Raw genomic sequence first — 16,745 nt, 5'->3', positions numbered from 1 at the left:
TCACGCTTTTGTTTTTTTAACTTTAGTAAGCTACTTACCCGTGTCACCTGCCTTTCTAGGTTGTTCAAAACAATAGAACAAGAGCTGATTATGTAGAAACCAGCTCAAAGTGCCTCATGTACTACTTATTTTCTGGTGAGAAATGATCGCTGGTGACTCATTTAAGTTTGGGGCATGGGAGGGGCTCAAGGAGAGGAGACAGTTGTGGTCCCTGGTAGCCTCCTCAAAGACCCAACAAGCTTTGGGAAGGGCCCTCCCCATGTGACTCCCTGCACCCTCTTGCCTTCTGTCCTTGAGATATCTGCCTCTTTCCTGCAGCACTCCAGCTGCTGCTCATCCCCAAGCATTGGAGACATCAGGGTGAAATTCTACAAACACGTGGCCTTCAGTAGAAGGCAGAAGTTCTGGCATCACTGCCTCCAACTCCCTTGCAAAAGCAGCAACAAATAACCACAAGGGCTGGCAATAGACCTATAAACATTCTCAGATGTACTTTCTGTGATAAGATGAAAGAATTCAAAACAGCATGCTGTGTTGAATGTATATTCAGCTGCTATTTTCTAGCCTTTTTCCCTACCGTACTTCAGTTAAGAGACTTAAATTTCTATTGAAATATGAACATCAAAACTGGTAATCCATATGGAATATCATTTGAAAAATACTGTTGTTGCATTTTGTAAATTCAGATCTTCTGCAGTCTGAGGCTTTTATGATTAGTGAGATTCAGTATAAACTTCAGTGCAAAATTATTTTTAAACAGCTTTTTAAATTCAAAGTATTTTAAACTTTAAAGCAATGAGTTGTGATATCTTCTGCAGATTTTCAAACTTTTTTTTTTTTGTTTCTATAATAAAATAGAAAGCTACTAAATAGAAAAACTAAAATTGGATTTCCTAGAAGGTAAGGTTTTTGTAAGCATTGTGATTTAAAAATAATAATAATAATAATTTACATACTTCAATATGACAGCATTTTACTTCCAATGGGGATGTAAATCTTTTGTAATTTAGAAGTCAGAACTGGGAACAAAGATATTGACCAAACTGCCAAAATCACTGCAAGTACTTTGTTCTGCTAATTATTTTCAAGTACCAAAAAGTGAGTGGGCCAAAGTGCTACCATGCTGTGAAAATAAATTACTGCGAAGTGTTACTAGGAACAGGAGCAATTGGTCCTGTACAGAATGAAAATTAGGTGATATTAACATCATAAATAACTCAAAGGAGAGAGAAAATATACTGGAAGACTTTCATATGGAGAGCAAGGGCAAGAAGAACTTAAAAAACAAACAGTAAATTGTACTGTGAAAGCAACTGGACAAAAGTTTCCAAAACTTGAGGGTTGCCATTATCTTTAAAACACTGATAAAATTGATTAGCAAAAACTGCAAATAAGTAGTAAGAAGGGATGCTTTACAAACAGCAAGTGGTTCTGTATGCAGCTGAAAGGAGTAGGTGAGTAATGCCACCAGAGATGCTCAAATTGAGAAGGAATGATTCAGCATTGTTGCCAGGTGCTGTAAGTGTTGCTGGTAGATGTAAGCCTGTGCAGCAACAGTTGAAGATCAGTGGCTGTTAAAAAGCATTAATGCTATTATAAAGCACTGTAGACCGAAAGCTAATAAAAGATGACTTGTCAGGGAGTTGCAGATACATTTCTGCTGCTGATCTTGTACTGTGCACAAAGACAGGAAAGAGAAGAATAGTTGCAAAAATTTTACATCATTTTTATTGATGTGTCCTTTAGAATCAGACTCTGAGCAAGAATTAAAAAGGCAGATGTGACTGATCTTTAAACAACAACAAAAAAAGTGTTGAAATATCACGATGCCCGTGGAAAAGAAACGTTCCTTAGCCATAGGGAATAACTAGAAATAAAAATAGAATTTATGAGAAGAAAGCGATTACTGAAAGGAAGAAATATGCTGATTTCAAACATAATTCATTAAGAATTTTTCAGAAGCATTAACAATGGCCACTTCAGTGTGTTCTTATACAAGAAAGGAATAAATATCCACAGTTTTCCCACGTTATGTGAATAGATAAAATGAATGACCATCTGTGCAAAGTATCAAAGACAGAAGTTTGGGGAACTGAGACAACTTCAACGGCGTGTGCAGCAGAGCTAGACAATCTGCGCCTGCGTTGGACACAGGCATACAACTGTCAGTCATATTTGGAATAAACTGATGACTCAACATCGTTGTTAGCCTGCGGCAAAACAAGCCATGGTAATTTTCTAGATCATGCTCTAACAAGATGAAATGGTGGGGCCAGAGCAGATGTAAGAAAACTGCTTACAGGGACAGTGCAATGAAGGACTCATCTTGAAATGCCTTTCTGCAAATGGGTTACAGGTCATATCCTTGTTTGTTCTGGAGAACATCAGTTGCTAATGCGTTCTAATTTGTGCTAATCTGGGTGCCTTACTCTGAGGCTAGAAGTCAAACCTTGAACTGACTTGTTTCAGGCCTTTTCAGGGTGATGTCATGCAGTCTTGTAAAGGCAAGATCTCACACAATATCTGGATTCCTCAGGATGTGGTCCACATCCGGGAGCCAAGCTGGGTGAGAGACCGTCCAATTCTCAGAAAGCCGCTTTGTTGTGCCCTGTGCAAGTCTCTGTGCTTACTCTCTTGGCGTTGTGTTGCTGCTGCCCTCAGTGAGGATCTCTGCTGACGCTAGATGGCACACCTCCCAGGCTTTTAGTCTTCTGCTTCAGGCTTGCCTAACATCCAGCTTGTAGTTTCCCTCCTTCTTGCTCCCTGAAAATCTAAGATCACAGTTATTTTCCTGCTGTATTTCAGTTTTGATCATTTTTACTTTAATGAAAAATATACCTGTGTCTGTTTTATTTACATTATATCATTCTCATCTCTCCTGATACTATTTCAAAATGGAAATGACTTTCATTTACTTTCAAAATGTGTGTATTTTAAAGTGGTTTTTTTTTTTTGTTTGTTTGTTTGGTTTTTGTTGTTTTTTTTTTTTTTTTTGTAACTTTTACACTTGATCGTGTTACCTGATAACTTTATATGTCATGAAAATGCATCTTGCTTTAGGTGCTCATTGAAGTAAATCACCAGAACGAACATCCTAGGAATGTCAATTTTCTCTGTATAAGAAGAAAGGATCCAATGGGCATGCAAATAATCTTGTTCCAGTTTTGTTGGTTTTTTTTTTCCATCTTGTGTGTTTTAAAGCAATTGCCTTGTGATGAATGAGTTGGATTTCCACACTTTTTTTTCTGGACTCACAGAGCTGAAGGTGGGCAGTCCTGTGACCGAGAGCTGACTCAGACACCTTCTTAGTATTGCTGTTACTTAGCTGGAGTAAAGCATGTATGCTGCAGGTTCTGTCTTCTGTTGGGCTGCATCACTGTTATGTTTTTTTCTCTCTCTGACTGTTGCTAAGACTTCAATCAGACAAACATTTTCACAGTGTTATTGATGTCAAGTTCTGTGGAAGCAAATCTCTGCTCGTGCTATATACTTCCTCCCTTTATGGCACATACATCACACAGATATGGCAATGAACAGACACTCCCTGTGTCTCATTTGCTGGATGGCTCCAGTACTGACACTGTGTAGGGCAGAATAATAGTAAAGACAGATAGCTTAAGGTTTTCATATATGAGAACTGCTCTTAAAGTAATGCCTCTTATTTTATGGCGTTGGCCCGTTGTCACAGGTGGATGTACAGCAGCAGTAGAGGTTGAATGTTCCCACCGATGTCCCATTACATGTTATTGCTGTGAGACAGATGGCAGTAGAGGGGCACTGACAAAATGATGTCTGACATGGAAGTGTGGATGAAGCGGAAGTGTGGAACTGAATTCCTCCATGAGGAAACAGTTGCAACCACTGACATTCACTGGTTCTTGCTGAGCATTTATGGACACCAAACAGTGAATGTGAGCACAGTGAAGCAATGGTTGGTGCATTTCAGCAGTGATGACGGCAGCTTGAAAGGCTGGTAGATTGGTGCAGATCTTTATGGACACAACATGCAGGCTCTTGTTCATCACTGGTGAAAATGCATAGCTAGTGGTGGTGACAGTATTAGAAAATAGTGCTTAGTAGCTAAGAATTTGCTCCATCAAATTCTGTTATTGTGCTATTTGTGCCTGCTGTATTTCCCTAGAAATAAATAGGATGCATTACTTTTGGAGTGACCTGTGTACTTTATTAAGTTATATGCTAGGTATAACAAATATTTTCTTTATACTTTTTAACATCTGTGTGTTTCTTCCTAGCATAACTCATACAAAGGGTGGATTTGTGTATATCTATTGCAAGCATAAGCATCTGTCAGTCTTTGAAGGAACTGGTTTAAACCATAACTTACCTGGTTTTGTGATTGTTTTTTGATCTATCCTGATTTCTTTTTAGCAGGCTTTTTTCTACTTTCTCTTTTTTGCTAGCTCCTGCACAGAGGTGTTTCTGTGGACTGCTCTGTCAGTTCCGTATACGTTTCTGTTTTGAAGGACCTCTCCCTTCTTTCTCTTTGCTACTCTGTTATTGAGCCTATATTTATTCACAAAAAGTGTGCCATTAAACTAGAAGCCATAGCATGAGTGTAGTCCACCTGTACTACTCACTAATTTTCACCAGTGTGGTATAGAGACCTTTATCAGAGAGATTCTGAAGATGACATGAAGGTTAAAAAAAAAATGTGAACTCTTGGTGCTGCTGCTTGTTTTTTTCTGATTCTTTTTCAGGGCTCAGGCTGGTGTGAACAGTTATGTCTGAATTTTGGGTAGGGTTAGGGGAGGAGTGGGCTAAGGACACATCAGTTGAGCACACTCAGCTCATTGCTGGATCTGAGCCTGGATCAGAATTAGGTCTGATTGGTCTGATATGATTTGTATCTCTTTGTCTATTCAGCTGTTGAGGTTGGCTTTGAAATGGCAATGAAAACATTTGCTGTAGGCTCTGCACTTGTTTGATTAAAACAACCTCCTGTACCCCAACCTCCACCATGGTGAGAATGACGTGAAGCATAAAGATGTGTTTGTGTGATAAGGAACTCTGAAAATTAGAATTTCTGTTGAACAACATGAGCCAAGAAACTGCTACCATTTTATAAAGAAGACAGGAGAGAGTCCTATTTGCAGTGTGGAACACAAGCTGCAAGAAGAGAGTATTTTCCAGTGACAAATATTTTGTTGTAAATGACAGTGAATTGCTTTCTATTCCATTGTCTGTGTATAATTTCATTTGTTGCTTTGGGCTAAATTCTCAGCTTCTTGTGCTTAATTCTAGTTTCTGCTCTGTAGGACTGGAAAATAATCCAAGGAGTTTTGTAACCTCTGCTGATATGTGAGGCTGAGCCCTGTGATGGCTGGCCATGTGAGAGCTGTGTAGCACCTGGGAGCTTGCATCAGGCACAGGCTCAATTTTAGTACGTTCACTGGTGAGCTGTGTCATGGTCCTTCTACCCTGCCTTTCCCATGATGCTAACCATGAGCAGTTTGCCTTTGAACTATACTGCTGGACCTCAATTAAAATGTTCTGGTTTGGAGTATAGGAAAAAAATATATGTAATTAGTACTGTTTGCCTGCTTCACAACAAACTACCCTCAGTGGCATTTTAAACCTTGGAAAGTTTTTGTTCCACAAAATAAGAGAGGAGAGGATCTTAATGTTCTATGTGCGTGAAGGTAATGTGGTGGTGCTCTATTAAAGATAACATTTGTTCAGTGAGTCAGCTCAGTGTTATGTGTGATGGTTTCCTAGGTCTCTGGAATCTGTTTTGTGCCATGGAGTATGTGAAGTTCATACAGGACCTGTGCAACTCACACAGCACCAGGTTTCCCTGGGGTTCACAGACCATTTCGACTGTAATTTCAAAAAACATCAAACAAGTAGTTCTTCAGTAATTTTAGGCATGGCAATTTGCAGACACAAAGAGGCTGAGTGGTGGAGAGAGAGAAAGCAAGAGGCATTAGTGAGTTCTGCTGCTTTTTTCATTGTAATTGATGGATCTTTAATACACTGGTTATCCCTGTCGCCTTGTACAGTCTTCTGTGACCTCATACACTTACATGAAGTAAGCTTCTGATTTAAACCAAGCCTGAAAATTCTTTTAAAAAGTTCTAGGTTTAACTGACGCCAGGCACATAAGAGCCATTGAAAAACTAGTCTGTGCTCAAAGTCTTTGGTATCTAAGTGCTAGCTAACTGATAAAGACTGTAGGAGTACTTACTTCATGTAAGTAGCTCCATTTGGCCTCTTGAATGGTTCTGTGTTGCAAGCATATTTGTTTGTTTGCATATGCATACACAGGCACGTGTTCTTCTGTGTTTCTGACTTAAAAGATGGTTGGCTTCTTTTTAAAGGGAAAATCTCCCCGGGTTGTCCTGAACTTCAAGTTACTGCTCTGAATTAAACGTTATTCCTAGCCAAAACTAGAGAATCTGAGATGTGAATACGAGCTGGTGTTGATAGAAGACTCTATTCGGGATGAGTGCTGCCTAGGAGGCTAATGCCAGCCAGGAATGTGCTGTGGAAATATCTCCATCTAGTGGGTGTGACTAGGGTGCAGACATTCCTCTGGCAGACCAGGGCCCTGTGTGCCCCCTGCTTTTATAGCAGCCGTCTGTCTTTTTGAAACAGAACAGAAGACTTAGAAACCTCATCTTATCTGCAAAATTATTTCAGATTAAGTGAATACTGTAAGAATGAGAATATCTATCATGGTTTGTCTATACATCTTCTGAACAAGTTCTAAAATAAATGAAAACCATTCAGTCTTGATATGCATTACCTATAGTTAGAGGTACTGCTTATCTCAGAATATATTTTAATTAAGGAGAAGCGTTTCAGTGGGATTTGAAAGCTGGTATGTAAATATTCACTATTGTCTTCAAGACAATATCATGTAAGGGCAATGTGAACATCCAGTATTATCCTTACTACCGAATCCTACATGTGCTCTCTCCTCTGTCTTTTTGGAATTGTTCTTAGCTGATGGAAAAAAAATAAAAAAAATAAAAATAATTGTTCCTCAACCCACTGAAATTAGTAGGAGATTTTACATTAACAGAGTGTGGGCTTAGTGAGGAATATTTCAGGAAGGAATACAGCATGGCAAAGCCTGCAGTACATTCAGTCCTAAAGAGTATAGTACTCATGTAATGGTCACCCAATTGATGCTTACTTCTTACTTTCTCAGAAAGGCTTAGTGTAATAGTGTAATAGCTATTTAGGGGTGGTTGAATAACAAAATGGTATCTAGCTAATCAGATGTCTGTTGCTGATATTTGTAAGCAGGGTTCATATTGTCCAGCATCCATAGAGACAGGAACGCCTGTCTGAAATCCAGGTGTCAGGGGCATTTTAAGAGTTCAGGTTATCTGGGAGGAACTGTGAGGCACCTCAGCTGACTGGGACAGTAAAAACTTATCTCTCTTTTTGACTTTTTAATGCTTATCCAATTAGCAAAACGTAGCATGTGTTTTTACACACACGCACAGTTAAAAATAGGGAAAATCTTTTCTGTATGACCGCATTTTTAGATGTGTGTTACTTTCCTATTCAGCTATTTTGTTACACATATGTATAATGTTTCTTCTAGATAATACGTCCCTTAATATAGTTTACACTGCAATCCAGAAAGTATTGTTTTAAAATATAAGGTTGAATGTTGTGGTTGCGAAATCAGGTGATTAATGTTGCTAACTCAAGGCAGGCACCGTGGAGACAGGTGCCGTGCATAGTTCTCCATTCGGCTCTGCCAATGCACATTAATCTTGATCTGCAGCATTCCTGCTATTCCAGTCTTGGCCTCTCTTGTGCCAGATCTTATAGTTTATTTATTTGTAGGTATAATAATGTTTTCATCAAAGCAGAAGTTCTTCGGAATGTCTTTTACTCATTTTCAACTTTTGCTCTTCACTCTATTAGTATGCTATGTCTGCCCCATGATTATGAAGGGAAGGGCTCGGACAGGAGCCTGGCTGGCGCTGAAGTAATGCCATCGTTTTACATGATCTGAATGTCAAAAGCAAAGAGCCCTGAAGTTAATCATTGCTTACTGTGACTGACTCAGCCTTCCTAATCCTTTTCTGTGCTCAGTTCTTGTCACTGTGCCACTTGACCTGCTTCCTCGGGGCTGGACTATGCACCTTCATCATGCACTGCACAGGGATCCAGCCTAGAAAGGGGAAATTATTTTTGCAAAGCTCTAGGGACTGTTTTGCTCAGACCAAAACTTGCTGGGGATTTGAGCTCACCGAACATAAGACATCCAAACTCAGGCAGTTGATTACCTTTTGCATCCTGGGTTTCCAACAGAGTCACTTTGCCTTTAAAGTAGAGATGGATATCCATTTTCAAACAGAAATGATGTTAGCATGCAGTGGTTTTGCCTCTAGGATTGGAAGTAAAAATCCAATATGCTGCCACCACCACACCTATTCAGAATCCACGGGAGGTTACCTCTCTTGCTTTTCATGCCCTTCATCATCTCTGGCAAAGGAATAAAGACAGCAGCACCCTACTGTGTGGTTAATAAGTTTGTTCTGCTTTGTGTTAAGTAGTAATGTTTTTGCATCTCTAAGTTACATGCTTCTACTATATTGTTACTCTCACCACTTTTCTACCAGCAGGTAGACTGGAATGATATGTTTTGCTCTTATGTACCTCACACTGTGTACTACTATAAGATAAGGGATGATATATGCCAAGTGCTTAAGACAACTACTAAGTGCTAGCTTGCAGTAGACTTCAAATGAACTGGAACAAGCTCTGTAAAAATTTCCTCTGCTTTTCTGAAACTTTTTCCCTTATTGTTTTGTGTGATATTATCACCCTCCAGTAGACCAGCTGTGGGAGACACGCCTGCAGGAAATGGCAGCATGCTACAGCTATCTGCCCAAGTGAAACACTGTTCACAGCACTGTCACTTCTGGCACGCTGTGCTCGGCTGCTCGCACTGCTTATGCTGTTGGTTTGTTAGGGAGAAGAGGAACTGAGCTCAATCAGCACTTGTACCCATAGGGGTGAGGGGCAGATTGGTTGAGACAGTTCCTTTCCATGTGGGACTGGGAAGTATTGTATCCACTGTCAAAAGATAGTACAGACAACCATCCTTTGGGGTTTCCAAGACTTCATTTGACTACTGCCAAACAAAATTAATGATATTCAGCAGAGTCATCTTGTGCAAGAGATGCCAGGCATTTATAGCTGAGACTTTATCAGCAAGAGAATTAGTGTAAAGGACCATAAAGTCACTTTGCTGGTATTTCCAGTTTTAAGCAGCAAAAATGTAGGTCTTAGTTCCTTAGAGCATCCAGCTGGTGGTGCCAGATAGTAACTACAAAGGACACTGTATTTTAAACACGTGGAATATAAATTGTTTGGATAAGGCATCTTTACAGCTGTTTCTCAGACCTTGAAGTACTGTCCTCTCTTCTATTGGGAACAGCAGGCCAGCTTCTAGAAGTCGACAGTTGTGTGTTTATGCCTTGCACAAAGTGGCATAAAACAAAGTGGCATAAAAGTGTCTTCCTTATCCACTCTTGATTATATGAAAACTCATTTTGCATGCAAGGTGTAACGTACACATATAAAAGATGTGTATAGATGTACATGGATTACATGCGATGGAGGGTCAGGCCTGGGACAATTCCCCCTGCAGTAATATGTTTATTACTTCATTAATCATAGTAACCCTTAAGAACACATACACCTGTTTTCTTGGGTGATGAACATCTTTCATACCTGGCATTCATACAACTTACATGATCCGATGTCCAGGATCTTTAACACGCTTATTATGGCTATTGATGAGTCAGCTTGTGACCTTCTTTTTCATTGAAGTTCAGTACTTAAAAGTATTTAGCTTGGAAGAAGATACCTGTTTTCGAATTTAAAAAAAGGGATGATGGGGGAAGAGGGAAAGGAACACTGTGTTATATTTCATTGGCCTAACAGTGACCTATAAAATGTGCTGGTGAGGACAGAAAATGTAATGCACGAATGGCTGCAGCCACAGTTTGTTTTCACTCTTTTTGATATTTGATTATAAAGGTTAAGGCAGGGCAGAGGAAAGGGAGTGCTAGCCTGAAGTGCTAGCTTTTCTGTGGCTGCTTGCCATGTAAGTCAGCATGCGTTTGAATGGGTCAAGTTCTTTGCTGGCAGACAAGAGGCAGTGAGAAATAAACCTTGTTCTTTCACAACAGTCAATTTTTATAACAAGGTCACAGGCATGGCTACTTTAGGAAGCTTTTTGCCCTGTTCTGGAGGGTGCCCCGAGTCCCTATGGGCCTCTTGCTTCCCAATGAGAGGTTGCAACAGACAGCTGCTTGCTCATCAAGTGGGTTTTGCTGAGATAGGCTGAGCGGAGGGCAGAGGGCAAGTAGGACCAGTTGGGGCGGGGGTGGTATCATAAAAGTGAGTCAGGCAGAGTGAGGCTCACAGAGAACGGCACAACTCACTCACACTTCCTCCACTCAGCCTTTAGAACTGGTGGGGTCTTGCCCAATGCAATTCATCCAGGCACTGCGACTGGCGTCTTGCAGAGCACAGAGCTCAGATCTTTGGTCGCTGAAAGCAAGCAAGTGGAAGTTACATGCTGAGTGAGCTCTAGAAGGAACTGGCTCCAAAGGCATCTACTTGAAGGTTCCACCTTTGCACTTCACAAAATAATTCCTTAGATTGTCTTCAGAGATGGAGCAATCCCTGAGAAGGGATATTAACTATATTCTCAAGAAAATGTGTAGTGTCTGATATAGTAAAATCAATCATGATTGAATAATTCAGTATTTTAAAAATACACTGTGCAGTAGATATCTGAGAGGAACAGCTTACTCCATTCTGAGATCTGTTGTCTAACAAATATGATTGTTGGTGCAGTTTTGCTCTGCTGTAATATGAATATGAAATCTCCTGAAGTATTCCCTGTACAACTGTGGAGGCTAACGATTTACTCAGACTCATTTAGAAAATTATAATCCTCTTCAGAACACTATATCCAAGTATTTCTGCAAATATTTTGGAAGGCAGTGACTGTGCTCTGCTCCACGTCACTCTTGTGAAATCCTACCATAGTGAAGGGTGGCTACGTGTGAGGCCAGGGCTGGACCACAGCCCGCTTGAACTGGCTGAGCACTTATGGCTTATGTTTGTAGCATTTCTCCAAGGAAGCAGAGAGCTCATTTAACATCTCCACTGTATCCGTTGTTCTTGTCTCCATAGTACCTTCAATCTGTCTTACAAGAACGGGTGGGATGCAGCAGAGGAAGAAATACGGGACATACACCGCCGTTCTTTTATAAACATTGGACATGTTTGAACTAAATGAGCTAGAATAGCAATCTCTAGCTAAGCTCTGGTTGCTCACATCTGGGTTGCGTGACTCCAACTAAGAACAGAATGTGGCTGCTGGTCCTTACGTGCATCTGCAGTCATTAACCATTCGATGAAATCAAGAGGACACGTTGTACCACGAATGGCAATTCTCAAGATCTGTACATGCTAGCTTTTCTCCTAGAAGTTTAGTTAAATGCAGGCAAGCAAATTGTTTTCTTTTTCCTTTTGATCTCTTGAGATTCCATCTTTCAGCCTGCTTGTCTTACTTTAATTCCTTTCATAGAAGATCCCTTTTATCATGCATGCTAAAACTGTTCTATAGGCCTACTTGAATGCCACGATGCAACTAAACAAGCAGTTTGTATAAACACAAAGTTTTTAGAATTTTGTGCATCACTTTATTTTTTTCTATACGTCACATCAGTAGACTTTGCAATACAATATGGTGACTTGTGATATTTTTGTTGTTGCTGTTGAGCTCCAGCTTCTGGATGTTATACTTAAAAATAAATGTAAAAATAGCTTATGTATCAAGCTCTCGTGGTTGTAGAAGAGTACTTAATAAGCTGCTCAGCTGCATGTGAGCAACTTGGCAGGTAAACAGAAAATTAAAATGCATTTATTTTGGGGAAAAAAAATCTGTTTATGATCAACGATTTTAGAATGCTTGGGACTGGTGGTATTTCATACACAGCTGTTTGTTGTTTATTAGCAGATAAGCAGCAGGGCAGAATTTCTGAACTGAAGAATTTCAGATCAAGAATTTGATTGCTGCTTAGTTACATCTCCTGGCTGGCATCCTAGGTGCATGAAAACTTTAAATACATCTAGAAATGGGACTCATCAGTTGACAATGAATATAAAAGTGAAATCAGTTTTTATGGGCTGGTCAGGTGATCTCCTGCTTATGAGTTCTTCTAAAGCAGGGATATTTGAGCTTACTTAATGGGTGTGACCCTTAATTCCTGAGAACTCCTTGCACTGAACATAATGTTGTAAGATATAACTTTAAAATAGCATTTGTAAAACTTTTTCTAAATTACAGTTAGTTATTAGTTATAGAACTGGTTTTAAAAAAGGAAAAAACTTTCAGTTTTTCTTTGGATTTTCTTTTTCTTTTCACACTTTGAGTGGCTTGGAAGGCAACAGCCTGTTTTTGTACACTGCTGCTTTCATTTCAAACTAATAAATTAACATTCATATTTTCTGTTCTAATCTAATTACCATGGCATTTTCCACAGTACAGAACCCCTCTTCCTTGACTCTTCAGTAAGAAGGTGTATAGAAGGATACATAAACAATTAGTGCTTTATTTCTGTGGGGTTTTTTTCCCAATTTTTATTTTTGTCTAAACTACATTTTAGAAACTGGCTTAAATGTTGGGAAAAGTCCATTCTAGGCCTTTGTCCCATAAGCATTTAGGCACAAAAGGGATCTTAATGAAATGGACAAACATTCCATTGAGGAATTACATATCTTTTATTGTATTATGATTTATTTTCTGCTTTTAGGCACTTCTACTGTATTTCTGGCTTCTGTAGCTTTTCAAGACCTCAAAATTAATGGTAATGGTATTGAATAATTACAGTGACTTGAAGAGAAGGTTTCTTTAAAACCTTGAATTTTGAAGCAGAAATCTCATAATGATGGAGAGGACTTGTATTTATCAGCAGTGGAATCAATGTACAAGCACAGAAGATGTTTTTAGCTGTGAATTTGCTGGGGAAGCTACTCTCTAACAGCAGGAACAAGCTGTTGTAAAGCGGTTTGCATTTCCTCATGTCACTTTCACAGGCATCGTATCACTGCAGCCTATAAAAAAAGAGTTGACCCATTATACAACAGCTAGAAATCAACAATAAAATATGATAAGAAGTCATAACTCCTAAGGAAATAGAGCAAGTATTTCGATTGCCAATGGAAGTATTTATTACATGTAATTGATAAAATCAATGGATTTATTTTTACAGAAAGGGCAGATTCTCCACAAGATTAGATTCCTGGTAACGTGCTAAAGGCAATTTCTATATGTAGTACTTGCACTCTTCTGTATATTTATACTTAGTTTTTCATTTAGGTAGGAATTTCTAAACACAAAAACCATTCACGCTTTTGCTTTGCCTCATGTTTCTTCCAACAGTATCTTAATCTTGATTACACACTGGTCTATAAAAATAGCAGTAATTGCTAGGGTAGGAGGTGAGTCAATTTTCTTGTGGTTTTGTTTTTCTTCATAATGAAAATAAAAATATATGCAATAACCAGCTTTCATTTCTCAAGTATAAACTGCGTAAACCAGATGGCAGATCCAAATAGCTAACTTTCTTCAATTTCCAGAACAATTTTCACTTTTCTTTATGTGTTTATTCCTGAATTATTATGTGATTTTATTTGAAAGATGTGAAAGCAACAGAACAGAGCCTTTCTAATGTCAAAAGCCAAACGGAAAACAACAGGGTTGAAACAATCCCCAGATGGAAACGCCCATAGAGAATTAGATAATCTTGTTAAATTATACAGTATCAGACATAGCAGCGATGAAGAAAATCCTCTCGTCTAACACATCTATTGCCTGCCTGAGGTTTTAGAATGTAATCCGTTTGGACATCTCTTTTACTGCTCAGTTTATTCTTCCTTCTGCAAAAGCACAGAAGACTTGTTCAATAAGTAGAAACATTTTCTCTGAAGTTAAACTTCCAGTGCTTTACACAGAATGGAAGTGCACAAACCCACAGCCAACAGTTTTGAGGTGGTCTGGTCAGGGTAGCCTAGCTCTGCTGAGGCCTGTTTACACTGCTTGCTTAGCTTTTAAATTAAAGAGCTGCTTCTATCTTTTAGCTTCACTGTTTCTGAGTTCTTGGTTGTTGCCACAGTTAAAATCCTCACAATGTTTATCCTCTAAATTATCCAGCTGGGATTTAAAAGCAGAAAGAGAAGGGAAAACGTACACTGGCTGATGTCTCCTGCTTGATGATTTGGAAGAAGAAGATTTTAAAAAGCAGACTTAGAGGAGGGGAAATGCTAAAATGTCCTGAGTTACAAGAAAGCAAAGAATATTTGTGTCACAAGTAAGACTGCCACAACCCAGGTCCATATCTCTAACAGATGTACTTAGCTTTCCATACTGATTAAAACCCTTTGAAGTAGATAGAAGTGAATAGTTGTGGATGAATTTAAGCTGATACTAAGCCCTCCAATGTTATGTGTTCTTGAGAATGAAGCTCAATTAGAAGCCACTCTAACTTTTACGTTATTTCTGTTGTATCCTTGATAGATATAACCCAAGCTGGAATTCCCTGAATGTTCCAGTTCTGACCCTGATCCTCCAACATCCCATTTAACTACTCACATGATAAAGTTATTTGTAAATGTTAAATCTTTGCAGGATTATGATCTAAAGGAGTATTAGAGCCTGATCCAGCAACTTCAGAGGCCTGCCCTAGATTTTGGTGATCAGTGTATCAGAGCCATACTAAAGGGATTAAGATGCTGCTAGTGCTTACTGAAGATACAGTTTTCCCAAAAGCACAGCCCAGTATTCTCATACTGACACAGCCAGAGTAAGTGGTGTAAGTTTAAACATTATATAGTATATCTCACTGTACTTATGCTAGTATAACTCTGCTAGTTTACAGTGGCTCCAGTAGCCTTCATTTTATTTCTGTATTCATAATCCAAATACTTAGCAGTGTAAATATTTTCTCTATATGGCTATAAACACAGTCATATATTTATATACTGTGTGAGGCTATATCATGGAGGAACGTAATATTTTGCTGCTGCCTGTCTGAGATGAGTGGGTTACCTGCTGCAGAGAAATGGAGGAGTTAGGCAGGCTGCCACAGCCCTGTCCTGATAAATCTGCCATGCCTAGAGCTCTCCAGGACACCAAGCCTTTCTCTAGAGAGGGCAGGATTTATAGCACTTAAGAAGCTGCTATGTGCTAGGCTTTTGTAAGAAATTATGGGAGAAAACATTACAACTCTGTTCCTACTTCTGGTACAGAAATATTCTGGGGTCTTTTCCTTCATTTTATATTCTTGCACTTTACTTCTCTGCCTCTCTTGCGTCAGTAGATGTCCACTTCCCTTTATTTCATTTCACTAGTGACAAGCAGGACTGGGAAAGTGATGCCAGAAGAGATTTGGCACTTTGACTAGAAGATCAAATGTACAAAATAAAAGTATTCCCCCCCATGGCTTGCAGCTTAACTTCATGCTGTGGAATTTATGTTGTGTTGTTTGATTAGATGGTAGTCCTTTCACCATGCGTTGTATGGCCATGCCATTGAAGAAGCTTTGCCCCCCTGAAACATGCATTATTTTGCCTAACAACACTGGCTGGGGGGAAGCATTTTTTCACTTGTATTTTATGCTGAAGAAGATGAAATTTTATGATGTAATTATGCCACATGGATGTGGAAAACTAGTTGCAGTCAGAGTGCAGTTTCCCTTGACAGATCTGAATGCCAAGTTTTAGGCTGCTTCCTTTCTCATTACGTGACATCATAATGAACAAAGTAATGCTAAGTGGTGTAAAATCATCATTCTTACATAACATCTTTCATCTCAGGATTTCAAAGTACTTTACAATCATTAATCTGTGCCCTTTAACTCAGTAATCACATGAGTAAGGTCTCCCTCACATAAAAGAAACATTTCTAAATACTCCACATCCTGTTGAAGAAAAGAGGAGTAGCCAAGTTTACTTAGTGAAGAACTGAGATTAAAACTCCATGCATCTGCTTCATTGCAAGCACCTTTCGTTCTTTCCACTGCATCTGTAGATGCAAAAGTCCCAATAAATACTGAGATATAGGCATCTTATTGCATATCAGAAACCTGGTGTTTCCTGGTTTAAATTTGGGATCTCTGTCTGGCACAGATCTGTTGTGTTTCTTCTTAAAGAAAAAAAATTCTGTAGTGTACAATCACAGCTGGTTGTTTATTTTAAAAACAGCTTTCTTCACAAGCTGGATTTTTTTCAAGGTGCATTACCTACACTGTCTTATTTGTCAGCAATGTTTGAGATAAGAACATATGCCCAGATGAATAGCCTTCCCCCGTGTGAATAATTGCAACAAGAATCTAATCAAATGAGTCCCTTTGTTTAGAAAACACAGAAACCAGGTCTATCAATAGGCAGTAGGATGAGAATAGAGCTCGACTTAGAAAAAGCCTTCAGAATATTAACTGCAAGTTATTAAAATGTTTAAATTCTTCAGAAAAGACAAAATATTGCTGTGACTTTTCAAAATGTTATTTTTCACACTTGGATTTTGTTTGATGGTCATTTGTTTTTTCCCGGATCACTGGGTTTAGGGCCAGTATAAACTGGGTTTTGCTGTTCCAGAGTTAAGGGTATCAACTCTATGTATGAAACGGGAAATTATTTCTTCTGATTTATGTAATTCCTCTATGAAAATCCCCAGT

Source organism: Tympanuchus pallidicinctus, unplaced genomic scaffold (genome assembly GCF_026119805.1).
Source record: "Tympanuchus pallidicinctus isolate F22 unplaced genomic scaffold, pur_lepc_1.0 scaffold3, whole genome shotgun sequence".
NCBI lineage: Eukaryota > Metazoa > Chordata > Aves > Galliformes > Phasianidae > Tympanuchus > Tympanuchus pallidicinctus.
This window is presented reverse-complemented; position numbering follows the sequence as displayed.